Below are 16,943 nucleotides of genomic sequence, written 5' to 3'. Positions count from 1 at the left end.
ATTTTGTCATAAATAAGTCTAGTGGTGTCCAACCTCCCCTTTTACTAAAAATAGCCAATAAAAAACATGTCAAATTTTAATTTTGTCATAAAGAAGTCGGGTGACGCTGTTTTATCAAGACACAGCCGAATGTTCCCGAAAGGGACGCCGGAAGGCTGACTTTGCATAAACAACCACCTTTTGGGTCATGTTTAGGATTTTTGGTCTAGTTGACCCACACAACCTTAAAAATCTTCGTCCCCGAGGTGCTGAAGGGTCGTGTTTACAACACCCGGTTTTTATTGTAATTTGAAAAAAAAACAACAAAGAGTCAGCGGTTAGGTGAATACCATTTGAATTTTTGGTCAAAATAAAGCCGAGCCAGCTTCGGCCGCGTCTTAAAACCGTTCTTGCCGAAATAGCCTTAGAGTATCTTTCAATCGTCAAAAGGTTATTTTCGTAAAAGAACAGACAAGTTTGTAAAATATCAAAATAATCCTCCCCGGCCTCAAAATTCATGTGAGATTTGGAAGGAGGCACATTTGCAAAAATAGCCATTTGGTTGCATCTGTCAAACGGGGAAAGGAAGCTGGCCTTTTTGTTTTGAGGTTATAAATCTTTTGGCTAGAATATATGGGTTGTTTGATTTTTGAGTTTGTTGGTCATCTTTCAACCTTTGAAACCCAGTTTATTTTATTATGAAAATTGATAAAAAAAAATGTGTCTCATTGTTGTTACCTTTCATTTGGTCCGAACTACGCAAGGTCTGATTCATGCGGGGTCATGATACGTAGGCAATCTCCATAAGATCGACCACCACTGAAAAAGAAAAAAAAGGGAAGAAAGAAAAATAAAGGAAAGCGCAAGTGCATCGCATCTCTGATAGAACGGTTTAACTGCTTAGGTGCATTGCATCTCTAATATATGATTATCTGTCAAATGCCCTGACACTAACGTGATGGCTTCCCTTTGCTGTGTTCATATATAGAAAAGTGGTTGGTTGTGGTAACTCCTCCCTGCAAAGCAAATGACACAGAACCTCAGAACAGGGTGGGTCGGTACTGATGACCGACAACAATTGGTCGAACAGAACAACGGGTTGGTAGAAGAAGTGAAAATGCTGAGACAACATGTGGCAGACATGTATCAGGCATGGATAACTGGGAAAGCACCACCCCCACCACCGCCAAGCTTTTCAAACTCTGGCATTACCCATCCCCCATACTCTCCATCCCAGCCCACTTATGACAGCTTTCCTAGCTACCCGAGTAGCTCCATCACTCGTCCACGCTACTCCCCTCCCCAATGCTACTTCTCTCCACGAGATTCCCAAAGACGGGCTTCACTTTCCAAATACCCAGCTCCACAGAAGGCCTATCCACCCTCACAAGCCTACCGGAAGCCCCCTGGATCAGGTTTCCGGCCCAATCAAGCATTTAGGAACGAAAGGTTGCTGAAACGAGGAAAGGCTCTCACCCCTATCGGAGTATCTTATGCAAGTCTGTTTGAAAGGCTAAAGCATGCTGGCTCTATTGAGCCACTCCCCGCATGTACTCCAAATCCACTTGCAAGGAGCTTTGATCCGGCAGCGCGATGCGCCTACCACTCCAATGTCATAGGGCACAACATTGAGAGCTGTCATAGTTGGAGAAGGGAAGTAGAGAAAATGATCCAAGAAGGGCGGGTTGTGATTAATAACAGTGACATGGTGCACTCGAGCCCCCTCGAGAACTTGCCAACGGATGTTGATGATATTGAAGCTGGTAATGGTCTTGGCAGTATCGATGCAAAGCTCAGTGGCTAAGATGCCAGTCTTGATAAAGTGGAAGGACGCTCTGTTCCTTGGTTAACAAGAGAGAAGCTTGTGGTGGCTTATTTTGTTGACATTTATGTTGTTCGGATTATTAGGGTTATAAGTCGGATATTGTCTTGTCCAGTTTGTTTTAGGATTTTGTTCTGGATTGTTTTGTTTGTTTTGTTATTTAAACCATTTCACCGGTAGTCTAATACAAAATCCGGTCTTTCTTTATTTCCAGTCATCTCTTTGTTTGGTCCTTTTATCATTTTTGTTCAGTGCCGATTCTAGTGACATGACATGCGCACACAGTTTGGGCCTAACCTTAAAAGTTAATCGTAAAACCCTGGAAAGGCGATCAGACCATTTAAAGGAAATAAGAACGGTTTGGGATTATTTGAAGCCCGAGTCATGTGGAACTGGGGCAAGTTAAACACAAAGAAAACCGTTAAAATCAAGATTCTCCAAATTGGCGTGAGGGTCATTCATGATAATGAGAGTGTCGCCCAACGATGTTTTAGAAATAACAAAGGGAAAAGCAAATGTTTAACATAATTGTCAAGCCCAGCACCGTCGGAAGAGACTATAAATCTATTGTTTGTTGTGTTGTTTGCATTTGGCATGTTTTGAAGACTGGAATGACGAAGGCATTTTGTTCTGCTACCTAAACACTTTATCCTTCGTTACCCCTTTTTGAGCCTTACTTATTTTTCTTTCATACCCCTCGTTCGGAATCAGTAAAAACGACTAGAAAACACGAGCATGGCATGAAAACATGAAGAAAAAAAAAGAAGAAAAAGAAAGAAAAAAAAAGAAGAAAAGAAAACAACAAAACGAAAAAGAAAAGAAAAGAAAAATGATAACAAAAAAAACAAAAGAAAGTCAAATGAAAAAAGAGGAATTGGGAACTACGTTTGACCTGATTCCTCAAAGAGGATACGTAGGCGCTTCACGGCTCGGTCATAGGGTGCTTAATGGCCACAATGGTCATAGTGTACATGGTGTAATAAAAATAATAAAAAACAAGTAAATAATCCCCAAGCAAGAAACTGGGTCAAGGGTTGCGCTTGTTGTAAACAAATATGATTTCGAAGGTTGTAATTTTGAACCCCAAATTTGATTTGTTTTTTAGCCTTTAATACCCTTTCTTTCTAGCCTGTCCAAAAACCCACATTACGGTCCAAAGAAAGACCTTCTGACCAGTCTGCAAAAGATGCCAAGTCAGACAAATGAGAGTCTTACCGGCGAACATAACATTCTGTTCCACAGCAGAAAGGACTCTAATCTCCAGCAGAGAGAGTCATACCGGCAACACTCCAAATCCCCAGCTGGAAAGTGACACAAATGAGAGAGTCTTATCGGTGAAAATCTTCACGGACACCATAAGGCGATGAAAGCTGAGAGAAAAACCAAAATGAGAGAGACTTGATAGTGAAAACCCTTCGGGCACTACAAGTCGAATAAGATTGAGAATCAGATGGGGAATTGCCAATTGAAGGTCTTGAAAGACGATTGACGACGGAAGATAGGCCACAAATGCATGCCATGACCATTAGAGTCGGTGTCTGCGTTTGATAGGTTTTTATTTATAGTTTCTTTTGTTACAGAGTCATCTTTTTCATTTGTCTTTTATTCTGTTCCCTTTTTATCTTTTTCCTTTCATAGAAAAACTCCCCAATAGAGTCTGTCTGGTCAAAACAAGTGTGAATTGACTTCAAAATATGCCATCAGCTTTCCAATTATGCAAGATAAGATCTGACTAGTACATCCAAGTGGTATAGTCAGCGAGGAACAAACGCGAGGCCAGTGTCAAAAAAAGATATCCCCAGCAAAAGGGAATTGACAAAAGGATTGACAAGTGTCAAGAGGGATACCCTTGCCGAAATCAAAGGTTATAAACCTCAAGGCCAAGGCCCGTTGAACAAAGCAAGGAGAGCAGTGAGCATGATTTGGGGAAATTCATACTAGACTAAAAGGTCGGGGAAATGCCAGTTTCCGAGCTATGCCACAAAAGAAGAGGGATATCCCCAGCAGAAAGGGATTATCCCCAGCAAATAATATCATCCCCAACAAGTTGTGGAGCGCAGAGCAAGGAAGGAGAAAAGGAAAAGCCATCCCAGTAGGAGTATCACAACCAACCACCACGTTTTAAACTAACAAATTTTGTTTGATTTGAAACAGGTAAAGGAAATGGCATTGATGACAGAAATGCATGCCATAAGGGAGACTGTCAAACTGGGGCAGAAAATTTTCCTTTCATTTGGAAAATTTTCTGGAAGTCAGGTACCCATTCGAGGAAGAATAAAGATAGCACCAGTCTCAAGGGAAGTGGTGTTTGAACCAGTGTTGCCCCAACATAATAAGTTTCAATGGAGGAAGTATTCCCCAGCAGACAGAATAAAGGGATGACACTTGTGCTCAGAAAAGCAAAAAGCCATTATCATCCCCAGCAGCTTCCAGAAGAATGAAGCATCGATTTGAAGGGATAAAATTCCCCAGCAGCGTTATCCTCAACAACGTTATCCCGAGAAGATAACACTTTTATCCCCAGCAGTGTTGAAAAAAAAAACAAAAAAAAACAACAAAAAGAAAAAAAAATTGAATTTGAAGGAGGGGAAGAAATGAGACTTCCCCAGTAGTATTATCCCCAGCAATCAGGAGCCCACCTGGAGAATAAGGGAATACAATGGAAGTATCAGCAATCAGGAGCCCACCTGGAGAATAAGGGAATACAATTCAAATTTTAAGTAATCAGGAGCCCCCCCTGAAAAATAGAATGGTGATTTGTTGGTTGAAGTTGGGAGCCTGCCCATATAACAGAGGAATACATTCAGTCTTTTCATTTCAAAAAAAAAAACGAAAAAAGAAAGAAAAAGGGGGAAGTAGTTTGCAGAGGAATGAAACATCCTACTCAAAAGGAAGTAATTTTGGAAGGAGTAAGATAACATATTTACTCAGCAGAGTTATCCACAACAGTGTTATCCCCAGTGGATCATCGAGATGTAGAAGCATCCTCGACAGAGTTTCGGGCAACCCAGAGTGGGTAAGGAAGAAAAGGAAAAGTCATCCCTAGCAAAATAATCCCCAGCAGTTTCGAGGGAAGACAACACAGGTAAGTAAATAATTCAGGAAGAAGGAAATGGTTCACGCATAGGAGAGGCATTTCCTCCTAAGTCTAGTTTCACCCATAGGAGATGCATTTCCTCCTAAGTTTACTTTTACCCCATAGGAGATGCATTTCCTCCTAAGTTTAGTCTTACCCATAGGAGAGGCATTTCCTCCTAAGTTGTTGTTAAACCAATAGGAGACGCATTTCCTCCTAAGTTTAGTTTTACCCATAGGAGATGCATTTCCTCCTAAGTTTGTTTTTACCCATAGGAGAGGCATTTCCTCCTAAGTTTGTTAGTTTCATCCATAGGAGAGGCATTTCCTCCTAAGTTTAGTTTCATTCATAGGAGATGCATTTCTTCCTAAGTTTAGTTTTACCCCTAGGAGACGCACTTCCTCCTAAGTTTGTTTTTACCCATAGGAGAGGCATTTCCTCCTAAGTTTGTTTTTACCCATAGGAGAGGCATTTCCTCCTAAGTTTGTTTTTACCCATAGGAGATTTCCTCCTAAGTTTGTTTCACCCATTGGAGAGGCATTTCCTCCTAAGTTTAGTTTCATTTATAGGAGATGCATTTCCTCCTAAGTTTAGTTTCACCCATAGGAGATGCATTTCCTCCTAAGTTTGTTTCACCCATAGGAGAGGCATTTCCTCCTAAGTTTGTTTTTTTACCCATAGGAGATGCATTTCCTCCTAAGTTTATTTTACCCATAGGAGAGGCATTTCCTCCTAAGTTGTTGTTGAAATTAGGAGTCCGCCTGGAGAATAGAGACATTCAATTTTCAATTTAGCAATCAGGAGTCCGCCTGGAGAACAGAGACATACTTTTCAAGTTTGACGTCAGGAGCCCGCCCATACAGTTTAAATTTCAAAAGTCAGGAGTCCGTCTGGAGAATAGAGATATTCAATTTTAAATTTAGCAATCAGGAGTCCGCCTGGAGAACAGAGACATACTTTTCAAGTCTGATGTCAGGAGTCCGCCTGAAGAACGGAGACACACAGTTCAAGTATTGGTTGAAGTCAGGAGCCCCCCTGAATAACAGAATGGTGATTTATTGGTTGAAGTCAGGAGCCCGCCTGAAGAGAGGAATGGCGATTATTTTCAAAGTTGTTGTTGAAGTCAGGAGCCCGCCTGAAGAGAGGAAAGGCGTTTTAAAAAGTTGTTGAAATCTTGTCAACCTAAAGAAAGGAATGGCGATGTATTGGTTGAAGTTAGGAGCCCACCTGAAGAGAGGAATGGCGATTATTTTCAAAGTTGTTGTTGAAGTCAGGAGCCCGCCTGAAGAGAGGAAAGACGTTTTTAAAAGTTGTTGAAATCTTGCCAACCTAAAGAAAGGAATGGAGATGTATTGGTTGAAGTCAGGAGCCCGCCTGAAGAGAGGAATGGCGATTATTTTCAAAGTTGTTGTTGAAGTCAGGAGCCCGCCTGAAGAGAAGAAAGGCATTTTTAAAAGTTGTTGAAATCTTGCCAACCTAAAGAAAGGAATGGCGATGTATTGGTTGAAGTCAGGAGCCCGCCTGAAGAGAGGAATGGTGATTTATTTTCAAAGTTGTTGTTGAAGTCAGGAGCCCGCCTGAAGAGAGGAAAGGCGTTTATTTTAAAAGTTGTGTTGTTGAAGTCAGGAGCCCGCCTGAAGAGAGGAATGACGCTTATTTTTAAAAGTTGTTGTTGATGTGGGGAGCCCGCCCAGATAACAGAGGCATACATTTCAGTCTTTACATTTTAGTTGTTAAAGTTGGGAGCCCGCCCATAGAACAGAGGCATACATTCAGTCTTTAGATTTCAAGCATTGAAGTTGGGAGCCCGCCCAGATAACAGAGGCATACATTTCAGTCTTTATATTTCAAGCGTCGAAGTTGGGAGCCCGCCCAGACAACAGAGGCATACATTGCAGTCTTTACATTTCAAGCATTGAGCTTGGGAGCCCGCCCAGATAACAGAGGCATACATTTCAAGTCTTTAATTTTCAAGTATTGAAGTTGGGAGCCCGCCCAGATAACAGAGGCATACATTTCAAGATCAAGTCAGAGGACAATAAAACAGAGGGTTACAATAGGAATCCCCAGCAGGAAACAATAAAATTCCCCGGCACCGGGAAACAGAAGGTTGCAACAAGAGGTCACAGTACAAACTCAAGTACATGTGTCAAAAGAAGAAAAGCACCGGAAGAAATGCAAGCAGACAAGGAAGCAAGGCAACAAAAACAAATTGTACTCTAGCCTAGCTTCTTGTTTTCTTTTAAGCATGGTGTAACAAGGAGATCGGTAAGCAGTGGTAATAGCATGCAACAACAGTAACAATGCAGTCCCACGGTAGTCCCAGCTACCAAAATTTCCCGAACTACATTGACCTGATTCCTGTTTAGCCCAGGATATGTAGGAAACCTTTGAAGCAAAGGTTCGGTCAAATCTTTTTCAAAAAATGCTTCAACGGAGTACTCGGATGGGCAAAAATCGCTCGCTTTATCTTTGCACGAAAACCCTTCGTGTCTCCGGGCAAAGAGGGGCAGCTGTAAGCACGTGATTTTTGCCCAATATGAGAATTACTCCCAAAAAATCCAAAAATAAAATGATTTTTCTTTGGTGTGCAATTTTGTGATATTTTGTGATATTTTGAATAATTATTTGTATTTGTCTGTGCGTGTTTATTTGCTAAATTAATAAAAAATACAAAAATATGTCGCATTTTGCATGTAGGATTTAATTCTAAAATTGTTAGTAATTAAATTTGTTTTACAAAAATTAAAAATTACAAAAATAGGCATCGTTTGCATTTTTAGCATTTAATGTCCAAATATACAATTTTATGCTTAATTATTAATTAATTGTGCGTTAATTGTTATTGGGAGTTAATTTGCGCTTTTATAACTTAATTTAATTCTTAATAATAGTTTAAGTATTTTTATAAATTAGTTTTAGAAGAAATAAAAGAAGAAAAGAGAGCGAAAATATAAAGAAAGTCGGAATTGGGCCTCTTCTTCGATTTCAAGCCACAGGCCCAAAAAAATGGCTCAATCTTCCCTACGACCCAGTCCATTTCGAACTGGGTCGACCCAGTCCATAACCCAACACATCTATTATCTTACAAACAATAAAACAAAAAAAAAAAAAGAAGAAAAACCCCTAAAAATCTAAACCATCCGCCCCCCCCCCTCCTATCTTCTTCTTCTTCCTCCAAAGCTCCAACCAAGCATCCATGGCTGCCCTTTACCTTCTTCTTCGACACACCCTCATCGTCCAAACAGCTGCTTCCCAAACACTTCATCTTCTTCGTCCACCATTGTTGCTCTAGTTCGTCGTCGTTTGGTCGAGCTTCATCTTCTCCGGCGCAACAGTCCGTCGTCGCCACCAGTTGCTTTTGCTTGTGCGTCGACCAGCCCGTTGTTTGTTCCGAGCCCCGTCGCTGCTCCTTCTATCTCAACCGAACAACCAAACGAACACAGCCATGGACGAGCTTCGACGTCGACCATGTCGTCGTCCATGGCTGTCCGCGCCGTGCTGCTGCTCGCTGCTTCGGATTGCTGCTGCTTCACGTCGTCTCCCTCGCTGTGCTGCTGCTCACGTTTCCGCCATGGCCACGATGTTGTGGCTGCTTCATCTTCTCCGAACAAACAACCAAACGTTGCTTCTGTTTCGCGTAAATTATTGCTACTATTTCGACGTTACTCAATAAAGTCGAGTTCAAGCTTTTGTTCGAGCTTTGGTTGATATTTGTCAAAACAGTCCATACATGGTTCGAGTTCGTCGTTGTTCATCTCCGGTTAGTTGTTCTAAATTTTATTTTTTGTTCATATTTTTGTTTGATATTTTCCGGATCCAAAATCGTTAAATGATTTAATCCTTGTTTTGTTCGTTGTTCATCATTGAAATAATTTTCTAGTGTGTTCATGTTGTTTGTTAAATTAATTTTCAGATTTCAAAATAGAAGTTTAATTAGTTGTTTTCATATTCATGTCATGTTTGTATTATTGTTTAAGTGAATATTTGTTAGTTTGATGTTTGTTAGATACAAATTGAAATTTAATTAAATATTTCTTCAATTTGTTTCATGTGTTTATGTATTGTTAGAAATTGTTAATATTGTTAAGTTCAAGTTTAAGTTCATAATTGTTTCTTCGTCGATCTTGTTATTTGTTTAAAGAATTTAGTTGTGTTAGAGAAATATGTTGGTTTAATCGTTTAAATCCATCATGTTTGTTGTTTAAAATAGATTTAATTCATGTTCATACTTTGTTTGATTGTTCTTGAATCCGAAATTTGTATAGCTTGATTTCTTGTTTACCATTTGTGATTATTTCTTGAATTTGTCTCATAAAATTTAATATAGGAATTGTTGGTTGTAATATTGTTAGAATTGATTTTAAGTTCAATATGATTGAAGTTAGAAATCTAAATATACTTGTTTGTTGTAATTGTTGAATCCAAAAATAGGATTGTTTGTTGCTAAAATATTGTTCAATCAAATTTTAGTTGTTCTTTGTTGTTCAATTTGTGTTCATGTGATTTGTTGTTAAAATGTTGTTAAAATCGTGTTCATGTGATATTGTTGTTATGATGTTCATCCGTGTTCATATTGTTGTTTGAACATTGTTAGAAATTGATCATATTGTCTATATTTTGGTTAAGTTTGATTAATTGATGTGTTATAGCTGATGGGTAGTTTGGTAATTTATAGTACTTTCGGGGGTAAAATAGTAATTTGCAATAGGGTCAGAGGGGTAGTTTAGGAATTGTACATTTTGTAATTATTTATATGAAGCATGGGGGGCAAAATAAAATGGGGTGGGTTGTGATATGGTTATTTAATGTAAAGGGGGACAAGATTTAATTTAAAGGGGGAATCTTGCATTATTTTATGTTAGGCATGGGGGACAAAATGAAATGAGGTGGTGTAATATGTTTATTTAATGTAATGGGGGTGAGTGAGAAGATAATGGGTTGGGTAGAGAAAAAGTATGGATTTTAATTAATTGAAAGGTTTATGGGATGGGTTATAAGAAGAAGTCTTGAAATCAAGAGGGGACAATACAGAGAGATAGAGAAAAATACAGACAGACAGACGAAAAAAAAATACAGATAGAGAGGAAAAAATCTGACAGAAAGAGAATAAGAGAGAGAAAAAAAAGGTTGAACATTTAAGAGAGAGAAAATTCCGGAAAAAAAAAATATTTAAACTTTGTTTAGTTTAAAAAAAATATTCTGCTTTCTTTCATTGTTTGAAATTAGCATTAATAATTGTTGTGTCATCAAAGCTTGAAGCTTTTATTTTTGGGATTAATACTCCACCGGTTTGCAAACTCTGTTCCTGGGTTGTTACTGTTGCTGGATTGTTGCTGCTGTGCTGTATTGTTATTACTGCTGCTGATTCTCATCTTTCATTTTCTTTTGCTTCCAAATCAGGTACACAACTGACACGCTGGTTATTGTAATCTGAAATATGAAGTATGAATACGAAAATGAAGAGTTGAAATTCTGAATTATATTTAATTATATTCTGAATTTTATTTGTATGTATAAATTATTTAGCTTGCAAAAAATCAGAATCATGTAGATATTTAATACATATAGTGAAACATCGGATGATAGCTTAACGGACGAACTACCTATATATTGCCTAAAAATAAATAAATGGTGTAGTAACTTCGTCTAGTTAATTCGCTATTGTTGGATGATTATCATGTCTCAAAAAACACGTTAGTTTATCAAAATAGACCATTTTGGAACTTGGAAGAATGTTGTTTAATTAAATATTATTGGTCAATTTCAGCCTGTAAATAAATTAAGACATTTTTTTTATTTATTTTGTAGAGACAAATTTAATAGAGAATAATGTAGGCATTTTAGGATTGTCTTTTAAAAAATAAATGAGACGAGCCTCGCCGAATAAAAAATACAAAATTGTGGGGCCCTCAATAAATATTTAATTGAGTATTTAGAATTCGGGATGGACTGTTTAGTGAATTCCACAGTCTTACCCATAAATAATAATACGCTAATCGCTTTAGGCACGATTTAATAATAATACATTCTTAAACACGGGTGCGCATTTATGCGACCCAAATCCAAATCCTAAAACATTGAATAAAAATACGTTCCGGATCGCGGGTGCATTTTATGTGACGCAATCCAAAGACATGTTTTTAAACGATGTTCATATTCTTGTAAAAATAATAATAACAATTATGAAAGCGGTAAAAAGATAAAATTTGCACATAAGTTCATATTTGTATAAAATCAGATAACCAAGCCGAATATAACAGTTGAGCGACCGTGCTAGAACCACGGAACTCGGGAATGCCTAACACCTTCTCCCGGGTTAACAGAATTCCTTATTCGGATTTCTGGTGCGCAGACTGTTAAACAGAGTCATTCTTTTCCTCGATTCGGGATTAAAATTGGTGACTTGGGACACCCTAAATCTCCCAAGTGGCGACTCTGAAATAAATAAATAAATCCCGTTTCGATTGTCCTTTAATTAGAAAAAACTCTCTTGTACCCCCTCGGGTATGTAAAAAGGAGGTGTGACAATGATTTCTAGCATGAATAATAACTCATGTAGTCATACAAATGGAGAAAACACGATATCAAAGATGCATGATAGCAAAACAAGGCATATAATAGCCTAAGAAATATGCGGAAGGAATACCCTGGTACACATACACACGCCCGTCACCTAGCATGTGCGTCACCCCCAACACATCTCAAACCTCATAGTTCTTAGGGATAATTTCCCTCAAATCCAAGTTTAGCTATGTTACTTACCTCGAACAAGCCAAAACAATACTCTAGAAATTGCCATCTCGCGCGAATCGACCTCAAAATGGCTCGAAACTAGCCAAAAGCAACTCAAAAATATCAAATAATGCCATAGGAAACAAACTCAAATGATAAAGGTCAAATCTTTAATCGAATACTCAAAGTCAACCAAAACGTCAACACGGGCTCACACCCCGAAACCCAACAAAATTCACAAATTCCGACAACCCATTCGAATACGAGTCCAACCATACTAATTTTATCTCTAAATCTGAATCGATGTTTAAAACTAAATTATTTACTTTAAAAAAGATTTAATACAAAATCCCCAATTTCTCTTTCAGATTCATCAATCGAATGCCAAAATCGAAGATGGAATCATGCAATATAATCAATCTGAGTCAAAAATATTTACCCAAATCCAAATCGTGAAAATCACATCACAAATCTCCCAAATTTGAGCCCACAATCTCGAAATGTGATAAAAATAACTCAAAGTCCAAAATAGAGTACTTATATGCACTACCCAGCAGTACTTTACGCGATTGTGGTTGTACCCTCATGGTCACGATGTGTGAAAGATACATTGCCACAAAATACACTCCGCATTCACGGCACTGACCACGTGAACGCGATGACCACCAGTTCCTAATACTCCACGAACGCGACATAAACCATCTGATCGCATAGTCAAGTCCACCAGCTCCAACTATTCAATGCGATCGCGACCCCACACTGCGAACACCGCGAAGGAGAGTTCCATAGCACTACCGCGATTCAAAATTTCACACCTGCCATATTTCTTCTCCATGAATGCGATGCTCATCAGACACATTAGAAATACTAGCAATGCAACACAACCGAAAATGGTCTGAAACCAATATGAAACACACTAGAGCTCCTCGATACCCTGTTTGAACATGCCAACAAGGCCCAAAATAAAATATGGACCTACTCGTCACCTCAAATCACACATAATAATATCAAAATGACGAATCGCACATCAATTCAAGATTAATGAACTATTTCAAATTTCAAAATTACGTCGAACACGTCTAAATAACTTAGAATCATCTCAAATTTTGCACACAAGTTTCAAATAACATAACGAACATATTCCAACCCTCAAGAACAAAAATTCTAACCCAATATCATCAAAGTCAACTCCAGGTCAAACTTATGAACTTTCAAACCTTGAAATTGCCAACTTTCGCTAATTAAAGCCAAAACCTTCTAAAAATATCCAAATGCAAATCCGGGCATACGCCTAATTCCATAATCACCATTTCAACCTAACGGAACCATCAAAACTTCAATCCGAAGCCAAATACACAAAAATCAAACTTGGTTAACTCTTCCAACTTAAAGCTTCCAAATTGAAAATCATTCTTCCAAATCAATCTGGAACCATTCGAAAACCAAAACCGGTGATACACGCAAGTCATAATACACCATATGAACTCATCACTCAAACTACCGAATGGAATGCAAATGCTCAAGACGACCGGTCGGGTCATCACAATTTTGATTTTGTCTAATGTGAAGTCTATTTATAAGGGGTAAAGATGAGCAATATTTCGCTAAGAGCCTTCTTGATTTTAACTTAGTATATGTATATTCTTTTTCATCGAATAATATCCGCGAATAATGAATTATGTATCCTTTTGAAGGCAAGCCATTTTGTTTGTTGGCCGGAAAGAGTTTGAACTTCTGACTAGTCTTAAATGTTGTGCTAACGTCGCGACTTGAATCCAAACCAATCGGGGTCATGATGGCACCTAACAGTAATCTCTAGGAAAGCCAACACACAACAGATAAATAGGAAGAATCTCTATTAAAGACTGACAATAGAACGATCACATAATGAAAAGGCAATTTCTGATATAAGCACAATAAGTCTAAAACCAACATCTAACTCGAATTCCCCAAGATGTGGAGGCACAAGTACATGAGCTTTTAGATCAAACTAAATACAATGTTCTAAAAGAAATATAACACTTTTTGAAACAAAATGAAACAGTATAATGAAAATAGGAAAGTGACTCTAAAGCCTATGAACAGAATGCAGCTCTACCTTGATTCACCACCTGGTATTTGCTAAGTACCTCTAGGGACTCTGTTGGTACCAATGTTAGGATCTGTACAAGAAGTGTAAAAGTGCAGTATGATTACAACCGATCCAATATACTCAGTAAGTGTCAAACCTAAACCCGACGAGGTAGTGATGAGGCTAAGACAAGACACCTATTATAAATATGTACAATATGTATCAAAAGTAACGAAATATCAAGTAAGGAATCAAAAGTAACAACGGGGTAGGGACATATAAAAAGGAGCAACAATCGGGAACATAAAGTAAAGTATCACCATGTGAAACTCTTTCACAAGTAATTAACGAAACCACAAAGCCAAATTCACAATCCAGATATCAAGTAAAAACAATAAAATCAATAAATATGCATGGCATCACCCTTCGTACTTTTACTCTCATCCTCACCATATAATATAAAAGCAAGTGCAAGGCATCAGGCTTCGTGCTTTTACTCTCATCTTCACATGCAAAATAATATGAAGCAAGTGCATGGAATCACCCTTCGTGCTTTTACTCTCATCCTCGCATGATAATAATAATAATGAAGCATGTGCATGAAATCACCCTTTGTGCTTTATCCTCATGTTCAGCCAAGCAATAATATCAATATGCAAATAAGACATGGCAACATCCTTCATAGTTTTTACTTTTTCTCACCAAGCAGTCACAACAACACATTACCAAGTAAAGTGGGAAGCAAATGAACTTCGATAATGGTATTTGAACACAACGCATCATATGAATATTTTTCAACAATTAGTGCCAACAACCAATCAACAATTTCCACGTTCTCAACACCCATTATCACAATAATCTCAATATAAGAAGTAACTTTAAAGCGAGTAATCAAAGAATTACAAATCTATCTAAAGCATGGAAGACATAATACACAAAATATTACAGTACAAGTAAGGAAAATTCCCCGCATGCTTACCACATATCCAACGCATATGCACTCGTCACCTTACATATAAGCCGCCTCCAACACATAATTCACATAGCAAATAGACTCGATTCCACCTTATTTTCCTCAAATCAAGGTTAACCAAGACACTTATCTCTTTCCTAAAAACAATCAACCACGGCTTTTCCTTTAGAAAAAGCCTCCAAACCAAATCTAGTCAAAATATAGTCCAAACAATTCAAATCAAGCTTTAGAAACTATCCACGAATACAAAAGGTTCAATATTCAACATAATTGAAAATGTCAACAAAAAATTAACACGGGTCCACGTGGTTGAAATCCGAGATTAGGACCAAATTTTAATTACCCATTCACCTCCGAGCCCAGATATGTGATTCGTTTTGATATCCGACCTCAATTCGAGGTTAAATTTTAATTTTATAAAATTCCTAAATTCTACCAAAAACTCCTAAGTTTTACCTTGAATTTCATAGATTTGATGATACAATTCATGAAAAAGTAATTGGAATTGATTGAAAATAAGTTAAAGTTGCTTACCTATGAATTTCGGAAGAAATTGCTCTTAAAAAACGCCTCTATAGAGTCTAGGGTTTAATAATGGTGTAAAATAAGTTAAGTTCCAAAATTCCCACAATTTACCCAGCTGGAGATATTATAATTGCAAACACTTGTTCGCAATTGTGATGTTCACAAAAGTGAACAACTACTCGCAAAAGTGAACAACCTCTGAGCCTTCAGTTAATTGCATTTGCGACACATACCTTGCATTTGCAAAGAGCCCACCGATCGCAAAAGCGACACTTTCATCGTATTTGCGAAGGTTGTCCAGCCCAGTCCCTAGCCGCATTTGCAATGGTAACATCTCAAAAGCGATGCCCTCTAGCTCGCACTTGCGACAGACTCTTCGCAAAAGCGAAGATCATTGTCTCTTCCCCATATATCACATTTGCAAGCCAGGCTTCGCAAAAGCAGGACTCGCAATTGCGAACAGGTCATCGCAATTGCAAGACTTGCATGCCATGAAAACCAACAAAAGCATCAGCTATTCAAAACCAACAAAAAACGCATCCAAAACTCACCCGATCCCCTTGGGTTCCAATATGAATATCCACACAAGTGTATAACATCATACAAAATTACTTGCTAAAATTCAATTTTCAAAACTCAAGATTTTCAAGTTTAAAACTCAATTTTTCAATTTTTCACATAATACGCCAAAACGCCCTCGGGTAACCCGGGATCCAAACCAAATATCTGTACAAGTCCAAAATTAGCATAAGAACTTACTAGAATCGTCAAAATACCAATACGAGGCCGTTTACCAAAAATATTGACCGTGGTCCTCTAGTCATTTTTAAAGCCAAAAATCATATTTTCTTTAAAATTTCACATATAAGCTTTTCGAAAAAACGACCCGTACCACGCATGCAAGTCATATATCATCAAATAGAGCTAAGGAGGTCTCGTAACATAGAAAAGGGGGCTACTAACAATGACCTATCGTCTCGTCGCAGCTAAACCAACTAGTAAGGAAGTGAATGATTCGAAAAAATAGCGATAATGTTAAAGCATTTTTTAAAAGATTCTGCAATGGCTCTGGAAAATATACAAAAGACAAGTTTCTAGATAGAATTATTTCCCCCAAAATAAATTGTGAAGACAAGGTTAAGTTTGGTCTGGTTTATGCATTATATCTTATTGAGTGCTGATGGTGAAAATTTAGTTGACAAGAAGTGGATAAAGATGACCTACAATCTAGTCTTTTCAAAAGTATTCATGGATCCATGATAGCTTTGCATGACCATTGAAAACCCTGCAGAAAGACTTGTAGCCAGCAATATGAGAGGCAAAAGGAATTTAAAGATGACAAGGTTGTTCATGGTTATACTCTCTTTGGTTTCGCATATGCATTCCTGGTAACAACTTTCCCTTTCTTCAATTTATTATGTTTATTTTTGAATTCATAAATTTGTGCGATGTGTTGATTTTTTAAAATTATTCTCCAATTTAAGGCTTAGGTATATGAAGTTATATCCGCAACTGGACGTTATACCCTCAATTGGACGTCTAGTTGAGCCATCAAATATATGTCATTGCCAAGGATACTAAGAGATGACAAAATGAAAAAGTGCTCTCTAAGTGGTAAGTTATAGGTTTTCAATGTTGTAGTTTTTTTTTAGTGTTGTTTGATTATATGTTGGCAGGGCCGGCTGCAAATTTAGGATTCATATTAAATTTTGGCTTTAGGCCCCGCATGTGTTTGAGCCCCATGTGTTGGTTCTTATTTTTA

This window comes from Nicotiana sylvestris, chromosome 10, assembly GCF_000393655.2.
Source record: "Nicotiana sylvestris chromosome 10, ASM39365v2, whole genome shotgun sequence".
Taxonomy (NCBI): domain Eukaryota; kingdom Viridiplantae; phylum Streptophyta; class Magnoliopsida; order Solanales; family Solanaceae; genus Nicotiana; species Nicotiana sylvestris.
This window is presented reverse-complemented; position numbering follows the sequence as displayed.